Raw genomic sequence first — 13,016 nt, 5'->3', positions numbered from 1 at the left:
GACGTTCGAAGGGACTTTGAGGGGTTTTCAGGGAGAGGGGTATCAGGGGCATTACAAGGGGTTTCAGGGGTGTTTCAGGGCATTTCAGGAGGATTCAGGAACGTTTAAAGTGGTTTCGAGTGGTTTTTGGGGCGTTTGATAGCAATTCAGGGGCATTTCAATGGGATTTCAGGTGCGTTTAAGATGGTTTTTGGAGCTTTTGGGGTCGAATGCGATGAAATCAAGCATAACAAACGTGTTCGTGGTCTGCGAGGTCCCGACCGCATTGGCAAAACTGTCTGGCTCCAAAAGGTTAAAGGTATGCCACAACGGGCGTTTCAATGGGATTATGAAGATTCCAGGGCCGTTACAAGGCATTCTAGGGGCGTTGCAAGGAGTTTTAAGGATTTCTGAAGGGGTCTTTGGAGTTTAAGGGCGTTCAGGGGCATTTCAAAGCAATAACACGAATTTTCAGGAACGTTTCAATACTATGAACGTTCCAGAGACTCCCTTGAACCCTTCTGTAACCCCGTGAGACCTCCTGAAATACCTGTGAGTCCTCCTTAAACGTCCTTGTGACCTCTAGATGCCCGTTTGAAATCCCCTGGGACTGCCTGAAAACGCTTGGGATTTCCAGGAACGCCCCTGAGAATTCCTGAAGCGCTCATGAGACCCTCTGAAGCGCCCATAACACCAACCAGAAACCGCCTGGGATCCTTTGAAACACTCTTGAGACTCCCTAAAGCACCATTGTGAACCCCGAAGCGTCCCTGAGACTTCTTGGAACACTTTGGGACCTCCTGGTACCCCAGAAACTTCCTGTAACGCCTGAAGGTCTCAATTCAGGTACCTCCTGAAGCCCCCTTGTAACCCATGAAAAGCCACTGAAACACCCTGAAACCCCCTGCAACTACTAACCCTCCTGAAACGCTCCAGAGACCCCCTTGAGCCCTTCTGAAACCCCGTGAGACCACCCCCTGAAATGCATCTGAAACTTTCAGGTATCCCCTGAGTCCTCCTTAAACGTTCTTGAGACCATTAGATACTCCCCTTGAAATCCCTGGAGGTCCCTGAAATGCCTTTAGAATTTCCAGGAACGCCCCTGAAGCGCCCGTGAGACCCTCTGAACCAGTTCTGAGACCATCCAGAAATCGCCTGGGATCCTCTGAAACACCCCTAAGACTCCCTAAAACATCATTGAGAATCATCTTTCAGAGTCACAAATTGACAATTTTTTGCGTGATTTGGATGGAAATGTTCATTTTAGGATCACTTTAAGGGGGTGGCATGGGGAATTCAGGAACCTTTTAAGGGTGTACCAAATATTTTCAGAGGCATTTCATATTGATAACTTGGATTTCGAAGCCGTTCCAATGGAATTATGAAGGTTCCAGAGGTGTATTAAGCATTTCGTGGGGCGTTTCAAGGGGTTTTAGGAGTTTAAGAGCGTTCATGTTCATTTCAAAGGTATAACAGGGATTTCAGGAGTATTTAAAGAGTATGAAGCGCCCCAGATACCCCCTGTAGTCCCCTGAAACCTCTTGAGAGCCTCTGAGACCCCCTTGAACGCCTCTGAGACTTTCAGGTACCCTCTGAGACCTCCTGAAACGTTCTTGAGACTTCGACGTACCCCACTGAAAACCCCTGGAACCCCCTGAAATGCATTTGAGATCCCCTGGAGCACCCCATGAGACCTCTTGAAATGCCCCTGAAATCACCTGGACCCTCTGAAACTCCCCCGAGATTCCTTAAAAAGACTCTTGACATCCCTCAAAAGGCCCCTGAGACATCTGAAGCACACTGGAGATCCCCGAAGCGTCCCTGAGACTCTCTCAAACTCTTTGGGACCTCCTGGTACCCTCTGAAATTCCTCAGTAACACACCTGAGACGTTCATGTACACACTGCAGCCCTCTTTGAACCCCTGACACCCCCTGAAATGCCCTTGACGCCCACTAGAAACCCCCTGAAAATTCCTAAAACGCCCCTGAGACCCTCTGGAATCCCATGAGATTCCTTGAAGCGCCCCTGGAACCTCCCTGAGACCCGCAGAAGCACCCCTGAATGTTTTTCATTTAAATTTTCAAGGAAATTCAGTAGAACATGAGAGTCACTTGAAATTTCAGTGACTCTCATGTTCTACTGAATTTAAATAGCAGTCAATTGAATTTCAAAAGAAATTCTCATGAGCATCAGATAAAACTTTTCTCTTTTTTTTGTTTTTGTTTTCTAAGATTTAAACTCTTTTTTGAAAACTGCTACAATCAAAGTCATGACATGTCACTGACAAAATGTCATGACATTTTCCAGTTCTATCATTTCCAGAGAAAATTTCCGTCCATACCTTCAATAATGCTGGTTAGTTATAGTAAAATAACGATATCGTCGATGAACATTTCTAAACAGGAAATTGAAAATAACCACATACCACTGTTATGACATTTTCCAACCCTGGCTACAGTGTTTGAATATTTTCGCAAAAGTTTTCTTCAATGTCAGGTGAAGTTTGTTGTAGCTTAGGTTAAATTTTTACTTCAATTTCACTTGAATTGGATTTGACATCAACTTGAATTTCAGTTGACTTTCACTTGCATTTAAGTTGAAATTCTCTAGAATTTCAGTTGAAATTCACTTTAATTGTAGTTGAAATCCACTTGAATTTCAGTTGAAATTTTCTCGAATTTGTTGAAATTAACTTGAATTTCAACTTGAAATTCACTCAATTCTTACAAATAATCAGTAAAATCTAGTAACCGTATATGTTTTAATGTATGTAATGGCCACGTCCTGACAATGACAGGTATAAATAACCTAAACTCAGCAAAAATTAGCAATCATTGGTTTTCCGTAATTCTCAAAGCAAAACAAAATCCTCATCCTCCCCAATCGATGTCAATCACATCTACTCGGAAGATTGCCAGTTGATTGTCCCCTTCGGACGTCGTCGTCTTGTCATCACCGACAACGAAACGATTTCGCTTGTTGCCTTCGATTTCTGAGGAGTCAGCCTATTTCAAAGCACCACTACTCGAAAATCGGAAACCAGTAAAGAAACCAGGCCAACAAAGTGTCATCGATATTCTCCGTCTTCGTTGTCGTCGCCATCCTCGACGACGATGACGACAAGGATGATTTCAATTTTCCGCCAAACTGAAGCAACTGTGCTCTGCGCTCGCTGGCTGGCATTTCCTCTTATCTGTCAATCGCTGGTTTTTGTCACCTTCCTTTCTGGGAAGTTTGCACGCCGAAAAAATAGCGATACCCAAGCGATTCAGTCGCCGAACAAAGGGGGTGAGACACGAGGCGTACATAATCGAAACGAAATAGGGTGAATGGTCCATCATTTGGGTGAGTTTAGTGAAACATTGAATTTAGTTTGAATTGAGTCGTATTTTCTTTGAAATTTATTTGAACTTGAATGTCAGTTGAAATTCACTTGAATTTCAGTTAAAATTCACTTGAGTTTCAGTTGAAATTCTCTTGAATTTCAATTGACATTCAGTGGATTCTGAATTTCAATTAACATTCAGTGGATTCTGAATTTCAAGTGAATTTCAGTTGAAATTAAGTTAAAATTCAGTTAATTTTCAGTTGAAATTCAGTTGAATTTCAGTTGAAATTCACTCGAATTCCAGTTGAAATTCATTTGGTATTCGGTTGGCGTGCCTCAGAACGGGCACCATTGCCCTATCTAAACTTATTCGCGAGACATAGCAAGAGCAAGAGAGGAAACGGGAAGACCGGTCCCGGTAAATAATCGATTTCGTTCCGACGAGACTGTGCTTGTTGAGGTTAGGTGGATTAGAGCAGCAACGCTACCGTTCCGTTTCGTTCCGCGGCAAGTCGATTCAAGTGAGACACGAAGAGGAAGAGCCGCCTCGTCGCCGGAATGTGTACAATCTGATAAACATGTCAAACATATTTGCTTTCTGATTGGATTTAAATCACTGTTTTTTTCTGCTTCTCATGTATGCACTACTCGGAGGTTTAGGGGGGAAATAACCGGTATGTGTATGACACGTCGTAGACATTTGAATTCTTTCACTGAAAGGGGACTGTAACAATGTGGTTGCAATATTATTGCAAACAGTAGCGATTGTTTCAGATTACGAGACATTTAAGGGCCCATATTAAATTATGGCGCGGTAGTTTCTGTCTGTTATGCCGTTTTCAGTATATTTTGCAATTACCTACTTGTTTTGAATGCTATTTTGACGTAGTTGTTGTGAAGTACATAATTAATACCTGGATTGGTCACTAATGGCCCAGTAAAGACAAAAGGCCCAGGTAATGGTTTTGTGCATAATCTACTCCTATTCATGGTAGTTAAGACACTCAATATCTTTTATAATGACTATATCATGTCAATGCAAATGACCCAGTGGAAAGGCTTGTTAGAGAGCAAAATGACCTAGTAAAGTAGATTGAATAATTTGACCTAAAAAAGTTCAAGTAAGGTATATCATCAAGCAAAATAAGTTCACCGCAATCTCAACTAAGCCGTTTTGAATACAATCACTTCCTTTTACTAAGCCATTTATTGGATAAAATATTCTGAACCTATTCAAACGCTCATCAATTCCATCTATCTGAACCAAGTAGTCTCCCGGCATCAAGATGACAGCACTCGAAACAATCATCCTATTAAGATATCAATCTTGCATGATTACACCGGATTGCTGTTCTGAGCGGCACTTTACAGTGCAGTGTGTGTACAAGCCCGGTAGTAACTTCATCAAGAAATAACTTCTCTCCCCCGGTGCTGGCACTGGCTAGCCTGAGCTGAACTGATTGGGCCCGGAGATTTCCGGCGGGGCCGGAACTCGAGATCAAACCGCAAGCCAAACGACGGATAAAGCTCGATAAATTACTTGGCAAAGCATTCCAACAATTTACACCTCTCTCGCCTCGCCTAGGTCTCCTCGTTGCGTTCCATTCCATGTTGCCCCATTATCCACCCCCGGTTGCTCTAATCGATCTTCATTACACGCTCTCTCGGTACCTACCTACCGAGCGACCGACCGACTCTATATGCCCACGCGGCTTGGCTCCGCTTGGCAGGGTACGAATGCGCTCATACAAACATACAAACACCGCATCGCATCGCCTTAGTATAGAGGAGGTAGAGTCTTTGAAACGGCCAGATTAAACGGCCTTATGCAAACAGACGACCATTAAATTACTGCTACTCATCGGGCACAATGTTTGTGTTGCCGGGGATTTGCTCGAAGTCTAGCGTGACGATTGAAAAGGGGTTACAGCAGTTTTAGCTATGGGTGTCAGTTGAATTTCAGTTAATATTCACAAATTTCAGTTGCTCTACTAGGTCAATTCAATCTTAACTGGGTCACACGTTGCTTCTCTGATTTAGTAGTTTTATATCCATGAAATTATCACAATGCTTCGGATTTGATATGATTTGTTATTTGAGCTACTTTTCTTGCTCTACTTTACTTGGCCTTTTCTTTTACTTGACTGGGTCTTTGAAATCTTTTCTGGGCCTTATGCTTTTTGTTCTTGTTTTTTTGGCTTCCTACAATCGAACGTAGATTTAGTTCACTGTACTAGTTTGAGCGACCTCATCGAAATCAAATTTATTCAGAGAGGCTCAAATGCCATGTAGCATGACGGAGCCGATTACATTTATATCTTATTGCGACATAGCTGCAGACCTTTTCTAATTTCGATCATGAAGACGACCTACCGAAAAACTACAAACTCCATCCACAAGTTCAGCTAGAAAAGTAATTTCTGCAGAGCTGCTTGGCAAAAGGGGGTAAACACTGCTCTGAGTGCCTCACCAACTAGTTTCACAATCCCCTCACTTACTCGGTCGGAGTCAATTTCTTCAGCTTCTCGTATGAAGAAGAAGTGGTCACCAGACCATCCATGTGCGAGAGAGTGTGTACGACGAGGCAATAATAAAGTATGATTTATGCCAGTAAACCGGCAACTCTCTCGAATTGCTGGGACCATGTGGAAGAAGAAGGAGCAAAAGGACCGAGCAACAGAGGCAGGCAGTTCAGCAAGATCAAAAGTGACTAGCTTGACGATGGTCAAGCGAGCGCACTCTGAATGGAGCAGACCGGACCTGAAAGCTGAAACCCAACGCCAATATAATAATAATAATAATAATAATAGTTTTATGGGGACTTACCCTTCTGAGCGAGAGGCAGGGACCGAGGCCGAGCCGGAAAAGTAAAATTTCAATAATCTTTAATGTAGATCGGATATTACATGATGTATGGGCGTGTGTGTGCTTATACGAAAGCAGTGAAAACCGCAACATGTCAAAGTGGTCTCGGTCATCGGACGGTCAGTCGTTCAGAGTCGATGGAGAGCTTCCTTTCTGGACTGGAATGCTACTGGAACATGCACCAAAGCACCCTTTTCCTAGGGGACAACTCTTTCTCTGTCTCTTTCTGTTTCTCTGTGCAAACATATCAATTTCAAGCGTATGGTCGTCCCAAGACATATATGTTAGAGACGAACGAGTCGGTCGGGAAACTCTTTGTAACATTGAACTGGGCAATAATAAATTATGATATTACCAACAAGCATATCGTAAACAGACACTTTTGCCTAGCGACGCACGAACAGGGGCAGAGAAAAAGGCCTATCTAAGCTAATAAACTTATGATTTCGATTGGAATGTGTGCATGAATGATGATCAATATGAATGGGAATTGCGTTTACTGTCGCTGGAAGTTTTCGATTTAATGATGCAAGTTCATTCATTTGCTTGTTTGCCAATTTCAGTTGAGATTCAGTTGGGAAGTTTCTCTTCAGAATCCTGGAAGGATTCTCTCCTGAATCCTGGAAGGATTCTCTCCTGAATCCTGGAAGGATTCTCTCCTGAATCCTGGAAGTATTCTCTCCTGAATCCTGGAAGGATTCTCTCCTGAATCCTGGAAGGATTCTCTCCTGAATCCTGGAAGGATTCTCTCCTGAATCCTGGAAGGATTCTCTCCTGAATCCTGGAAGGATTCTCTCCTGAATCCTGGAAGGATTCTCTCCTGAATCCTGGAAGGATTCTCTCCTGAATCCTGGAAGGATTCTCTCCTGAATCCTGGAAGGATTCTCTCCTGAATCCTGGAAGGATTCTCTCCTGAATCCTGGAAGGATTCTCTCCTGAATCCTGGAAGGATTCTCTCCTGAATCCTGGAAGGATTCTCTCCTGAATCCTGGAAGGATTCTCTCCTGAATCCTGGAAGGATTCTCTCCTGAATCCTGGAAGGATTCTCTCCTGAATCCTGGAAGGATTCTCTCCTGAATCCTGGAAGGATTCTCTCCTGAATCCTGGAAGGATTCTCTCCTGAATCCTGGAAGGATTCTCTCCTGAATCCTGGAAGGATTCTCTCCTGAATCCTGGAAGGATTCTCTCCTGAATCCTGGAAGGATTCTCTCCTGAATCCTGGAAGGATTCTCTCCTGAATCCTGGAAGGATTCTCTCCTGAATCCTGGAAGGATTCTCTCCTGAATCCTGGAAGGATTCTCTCCTGAATCCTGGAAGGATTCTCTCCTGAATCCTGGAAGGATTCTCTCCTGAATCCTGGAAGGATTCTCTCCTGAATCCTGGAAGGATTCTCTCCTGAATCCTGGAAGGATTCTCTCCTGAATCCTGGAAGGATTCTCTCCTGAATCCTGGAAGGATTCTCTCCTGAATCCTGGAAGGATTCTCTCCTGAATCCTGGAAGGATTCTCTCCTGAATCCTGGAAGGATTCTCTCCTGAATCCTGGAAGGATTCTCTCCTGAATCCTGGAAGGATTCTCTCCTGAATCCTGAAAGGATTCTCTCCTGAATCCTGGAAGGATTCTCTCCTGAATCCTGGAAGGATTCTCTCCTGAATCCTGGAAGGATTCTCTCCTGAATCCTGGAAGGATTCTCTCCTGAATCCTGGAAGGATTCTCTCCTGAATCCTGGAAGGATTCTCTCCTGAATCCTGGAAGGATTCTCTCCTGAATCCTGGAAGGATTCTCTCCTGAATCCTGGAAGGATTCTCTCCTGAATCCTGGAAGGATTCTCTCCTGAATCCTGGAAGGATTCTCTTCTGAATCCTGGAAGGATTCTCTCCTGAATCCTGAAAGGATTCTCTCCTGAATCCTGGAAGGATTCTCTCCTGAATCCTGGAAGGATTCTCTCCTGAATCCTGGAAGGATTCTCTCCTGAATCCTGGAAGGATTCTCTCCTGAATCCTGGAAGGATTCTCTCCTGAATCCTGGAAGGATTCTCTCCTGAATCCTGGAAGGATTCTCTCCTGAATCCTGGAAGGATTCTCTCCTGAATCCTGGAAGGATTCTCTCCTGAATCCTGGAAGGTTTCTCTCCTGAATCCTGGAAGGATTCTCTCCTGAATCCTGGAAGGATTCTCTCCTGAATCCTGGAAGGATTCTCTCCTGAATCCTGGAAGGATTCTCTCCTGAATCCTGGGAGGATTCTCTCCAGAATCCTGGAAGGATTCTCTCCAGAATCCTGGAAGGATTCTCTCCAGAATCCTGGAAGGATTCTCTCCAGAATCCTGGAAGGATTCTCTCCAGAATCCTGGAAGGATTCTCTCCTGAATCCTGGAAGGATTCTCTTCTGAATCCTGGAAGGATTCTCTCCTGAATCCTGGAAGGATTCTCCTCCAGAATCCTGGAAGGATTCTCCTCCAGAATCCTGGAAGGATTCTCCTCCAGAATCCTGGAAGGATTCTCCTCCAGAATCCTGGAAGGATTCTCCTCCAGAATCCTGGAAGGATTCTCCTCCAGAATCCTGGAAGGATTCTCCTCCAGAATCCTGGAAGGATTCTCCTCCAGAATCCTGGAAGGATTCTCCTCCAGAATCCTGGAAGGATTCTCCTCCAGAATCCTGGAAGGATTCTCCTCCAGAATCCTGGAAGGATTCTCCTCCAGAATCCTGGAAGGATTCTCCTCCAGAATCCTGGAAGGATTCTCCTCCAGAATCCTGGAAGGATTCTCCTCCAGAATCCTGGAAGGATTCTCCACCAGAATCCTGGAAGGATTCTCCACCAGAATCCTGGAAGGATTCTCCTCCAGAATCCTGGAAGGATTCTCCTCCAGAATCCTGGAAGGATTCTCCTCCAGAATCCTGGAAGGATTCTCCTCCAGAATCCTGGAAGGATTCTCCTCCAGAATCCTGGAAGGATTCTCCTCCAGAATCCTGGAAGGATTCTCCTCCAGAATCCTGGAAGGATTCTCCTCCAGAATCCTGGAAGGATTCTCCTCCAGAATCCTGGAAGGATTCTCCTCCAGAATCCTGGAAGGATTTTCGCTCAGAATCCTGGAAGGATTCTCCTCAGAATTCTGGAAGGATTCTCCTGAATCCTGGAAGGATTCTCCTCAGAATCCTGGAAGGATTCTCCTCAGAATCCTGGAAGGATTCTCCTCAGAATCCAGGAAGGATTCTCCTCAGAATCCAGGAAGGATTCTCCTCAGAATCCTGGAAGGATTCTCCTCAGAATCCTGGAAGGATTCTCCTCAGAATCCTGGAAGGATTCTCCTCAGAATCCTGGAAGGATTCTCCTCAGAATCCTGGAAGGATTCTCCTCAGAATCCTGGAAGGATTCTCCTCAGAATCCTGGAAGGATTCTCCTCAGAATCCTGGAAGGATTCTCCTCAGAATCCTGGAAGGATTCTCCTCAGAATCCTGGAAGGATTCTCCTCAGAATCCTGGAAGGATTCTCCTCAGAATCCTGGAAGGATTCTCCTCAGAATCCTGGAAGGATTCTCCTCAGAATCCTGGAAGGATTCTCCTCAGAATCCTGGAAGGATTCTCCTCAGAATCCTGGAAGGATTCTCCTCAGAATCCTGGAAGGATTCTCCTCAGAATCCTGGAAGGATTCTCCTCAGAATCCTGGAAGGATTCTCCTCAGAATCCTGGAAGGATTCTCCTCAGAATCCTGGAAGGATTCTCCTCAGAATCCTGGAAGGATTCTCCTCAGAATCCTGGAAGGATTCTCCTCAGAATCCTGGAAGGATTCTCCTCAGAATCCTGGAAGGATTCTCCTCAGAATCCTGGAAGGATTCTCCTCAGAATCCTGGAAGGATTCTCCTCAGAATCCTGGAAGGATTCTCCTCAGAATCCTGGAAGGATTCTCCTCAGAATCCTGGAAGGATTCTCCTCAGAATCCTGGAAGGATTCTCCTCAGAATCCTGGAAGGATTCTCCTCAGAATTCTGGAAGGATTCTCCTCAGAATTCTGGAAGGATTCTCCTCAGAATCCTGGAAGGATTCTCCTCAGAATCCTGGAAGGATTCTCCTCAGAATCCAGGAAGGATTCTCCTCAGAATCCTGGAAGGATTCTCGCTCAGAATCCTGGAAGGATTCTCGCTCAGAATCCTGGAAGGATTCTCGCTCAGAATCCTGGAAGGATTCTCGCTCAGAATCCTGGAAGTATTCTCGCTCAGAATCCTGGAAGGATTCTCGCTCAGAATCCTGGAAGGATTCTCGCTCAGAATCCTGGAAGGATTCTCGCTCAGAATCCTGGAAGGATTCTCGCTCAGAATCCTGGAAGGATTCTCGCTCAGAATCCTGGAAGGATTCTCGCTCAGAATCCTGGAAGGATTCTCCTCAGAATTCTGGAAGGATTCTCCTGAATCCTGGAAGGATTCTCCTCAGAATCCTGGAAGGATTCTCCTCAGAATCCAGGAAGGATTCTCCTCAGAATCCTGGAAGGATTCTCCTCAGAATCCTGGAAGGATTCTTCTCAGAATCCTGGAAGGATTCTCCTCAGAATCCGGGAAGGATTCTCTCCAGAATCCGGGAAGGATTCTCTCCAGAATCCGGGAAGGATTCTCTCCAGAATCCGGGAAGGATTCTCTCCAGAATCCGGGAAGGATTCTCTCCAGAATCCGGGAAGGATTCTCTCCAGAATCCGGGAAGGATTCTCTCCAGAATCCGGGAAGGATTCTCTCCAGAATCCGGGAAGGATTCTCTCCAGAATCCGGGAAGGATTCTCTCCAGAATCCGGGAAGGATTCTCTCCAGAATCCGGGAAGGATTCTCTCCAGAATCCGGGAAGGATTCTCTCCAGAATCCGGGAAGGATTCTCTCCAGAATCCGGGAAGGATTCTCTCCAGAATCCGGGAAGGATTCTCTCCAGAATCCGGGAAGGATTCTCTCCAGAATCCGGGAAGGATTCTCTCCAGAATCCGGGAAGGATTCTCTCCAGAATCCGGGAAGGATTCTCTCCAGAATCCGGGAAGGATTCTCTCCAGAATCCGGGAAGGATTCTCTCCAGAATCCGGGAAGGATTCTCTCCAGAATCCGGGAAGGATTCTCTCCAGAATCCGGGAAGGATTCTCTCCAGAATCCGGGAAGGATTCTCTCCAGAATCCGGGAAGGATTCTCTCCAGAATCCGGGAAGGATTCTCTCCAGAATCCGGGAAGGATTCTCTCCAGAATCCGGGAAGGATTCTCTCCAGAATCCGGGAAGGATTCTCTCCAGAATCCGGGAAGGATTCTCTCCAGAATCCGGGAAGGATTCTCTCCAGAATCCGGGAAGGATTCTCCAGAATCCGGGAAGGATTCTCTCCAGAATCCGGGAAGGATTCTCTCCAGAATCCGGGAAGGATTCTCTCCAGAATCCGGGAAGGATTCTCTCCAGAATCCGGGAAGGATTCTCTCCAGAATCCGGGAAGGATTCTCTCCAGAATCCGGGAAGGATTCTCTCCAGAATCCGGGAAGGATTCTCTCCAGAATCCGGGAAGGATTCTCTCCAGAATCCGGGAAGGATTCTCTCCAGAATCCGGGAAGGATTCTCTCCAGAATCCGGGAAGGATTCTCTCCAGAATCCGGGAAGGATTCTCTCCAGAATCCGGGAAGGATTCTCTCCAGAATCCGGTAAGGATTCTCTCCAGAATCCGGGAAGGATTCTCTCCAGAATCCGGGAAGGATTCTCTCCAGAATCCGGGAAGGATTCTCTCCAGAATCCGGGAAGGATTCTCTCCAGAATCCGGGAAGGATTCTCTCCAGAATCCGGGAAGGATTCTCTCCAGAATCCGGGAAGGATTCTCTCCAGAATCCGGGAAGGATTCTCCAGAATCCGGGAAGGATTCTCTCCAGAATCCGGGAAGGATTCTCTCCAGAATCCGGGAAGGATTCTCTCCAGAATCCGGGAAGGATTCTCTCCAGAATCCGGGAAGGATTCTCTCCAGAATCCGGGAAGGATTCTCTCCAGAATCCGGGAAGGATTCTCTCCAGAATCCGGGAAGGATTCTCTCCAGAATCCGGGAAGGATTCTCCAGAATCCGGGAAGGATTCTCTCCAGAATCCGGGAAGGATTCTCTCCAGAATCCGGGAAGGATTCTCTCCAGAATCCGGGAAGGATTCTCTCCAGAATCCGGGAAGGATTCTCTCCAGAATCCGGGAAGGATTCTCTCCAGAATCCGGGAAGGATTCTCTCCAGAATCCGGTAAGGATTCTCTCCAGAATCCGGGAAGGATTCTCTCCAGAATCCGGGAAGGATTCTCTCCAGAATCCGGGAAGGATTCTCTCCAGAATCCGGGAAGGATTCTCTCCAGAATCCGGTAAGGATTCTCTCCAGAATCCGGGAAGGATTCTCTCCAGAATCCGGGAAGGATTCTCTCCAGAATCCGGGAAGGATTCTCTCCAGAATCCGGGAAGGATTCTCTCCAGAATCCGGGAAGGATTCTCTCCAGAATCCGGGAAGGATTCTCTCCAGAATCCGGGAAGGATTCTCTCCAGAATCCGGGAAGGATTCTCCAGAATCCGGGAAGGATTCTCTCCAGAATCCGGGAAGGATTCTCTCCAGAATCCGGGAAGGATTCTCTCCAGAATCCGGGAAGGATTCTCTCCAGAATCCGGGAAGGATTCTCTCCAGAATCCGGGAAGGATTCTCTCCAGAATCCGGGAAGGATTCTCCAGAATCCGGGAAGGATTCTCTCCAGAATCCGGGAAGGATTCTCTCCAGAATCCGGGAAGGATTCTCTCCAGAATCCGGGAAGGATTCTCTCCAGAATCCGGGAAGGATTCTCTCCAGAATCCGGGAAGGATTCTCTCCAGAATCCGGGAAGGAT

Source organism: Aedes albopictus, chromosome 1 (assembly GCF_035046485.1).
Source record: "Aedes albopictus strain Foshan chromosome 1, AalbF5, whole genome shotgun sequence".
Lineage (NCBI taxonomy): Eukaryota > Metazoa > Arthropoda > Insecta > Diptera > Culicidae > Aedes > Aedes albopictus.
Note: the sequence above shows the minus strand (reverse complement) of the source record.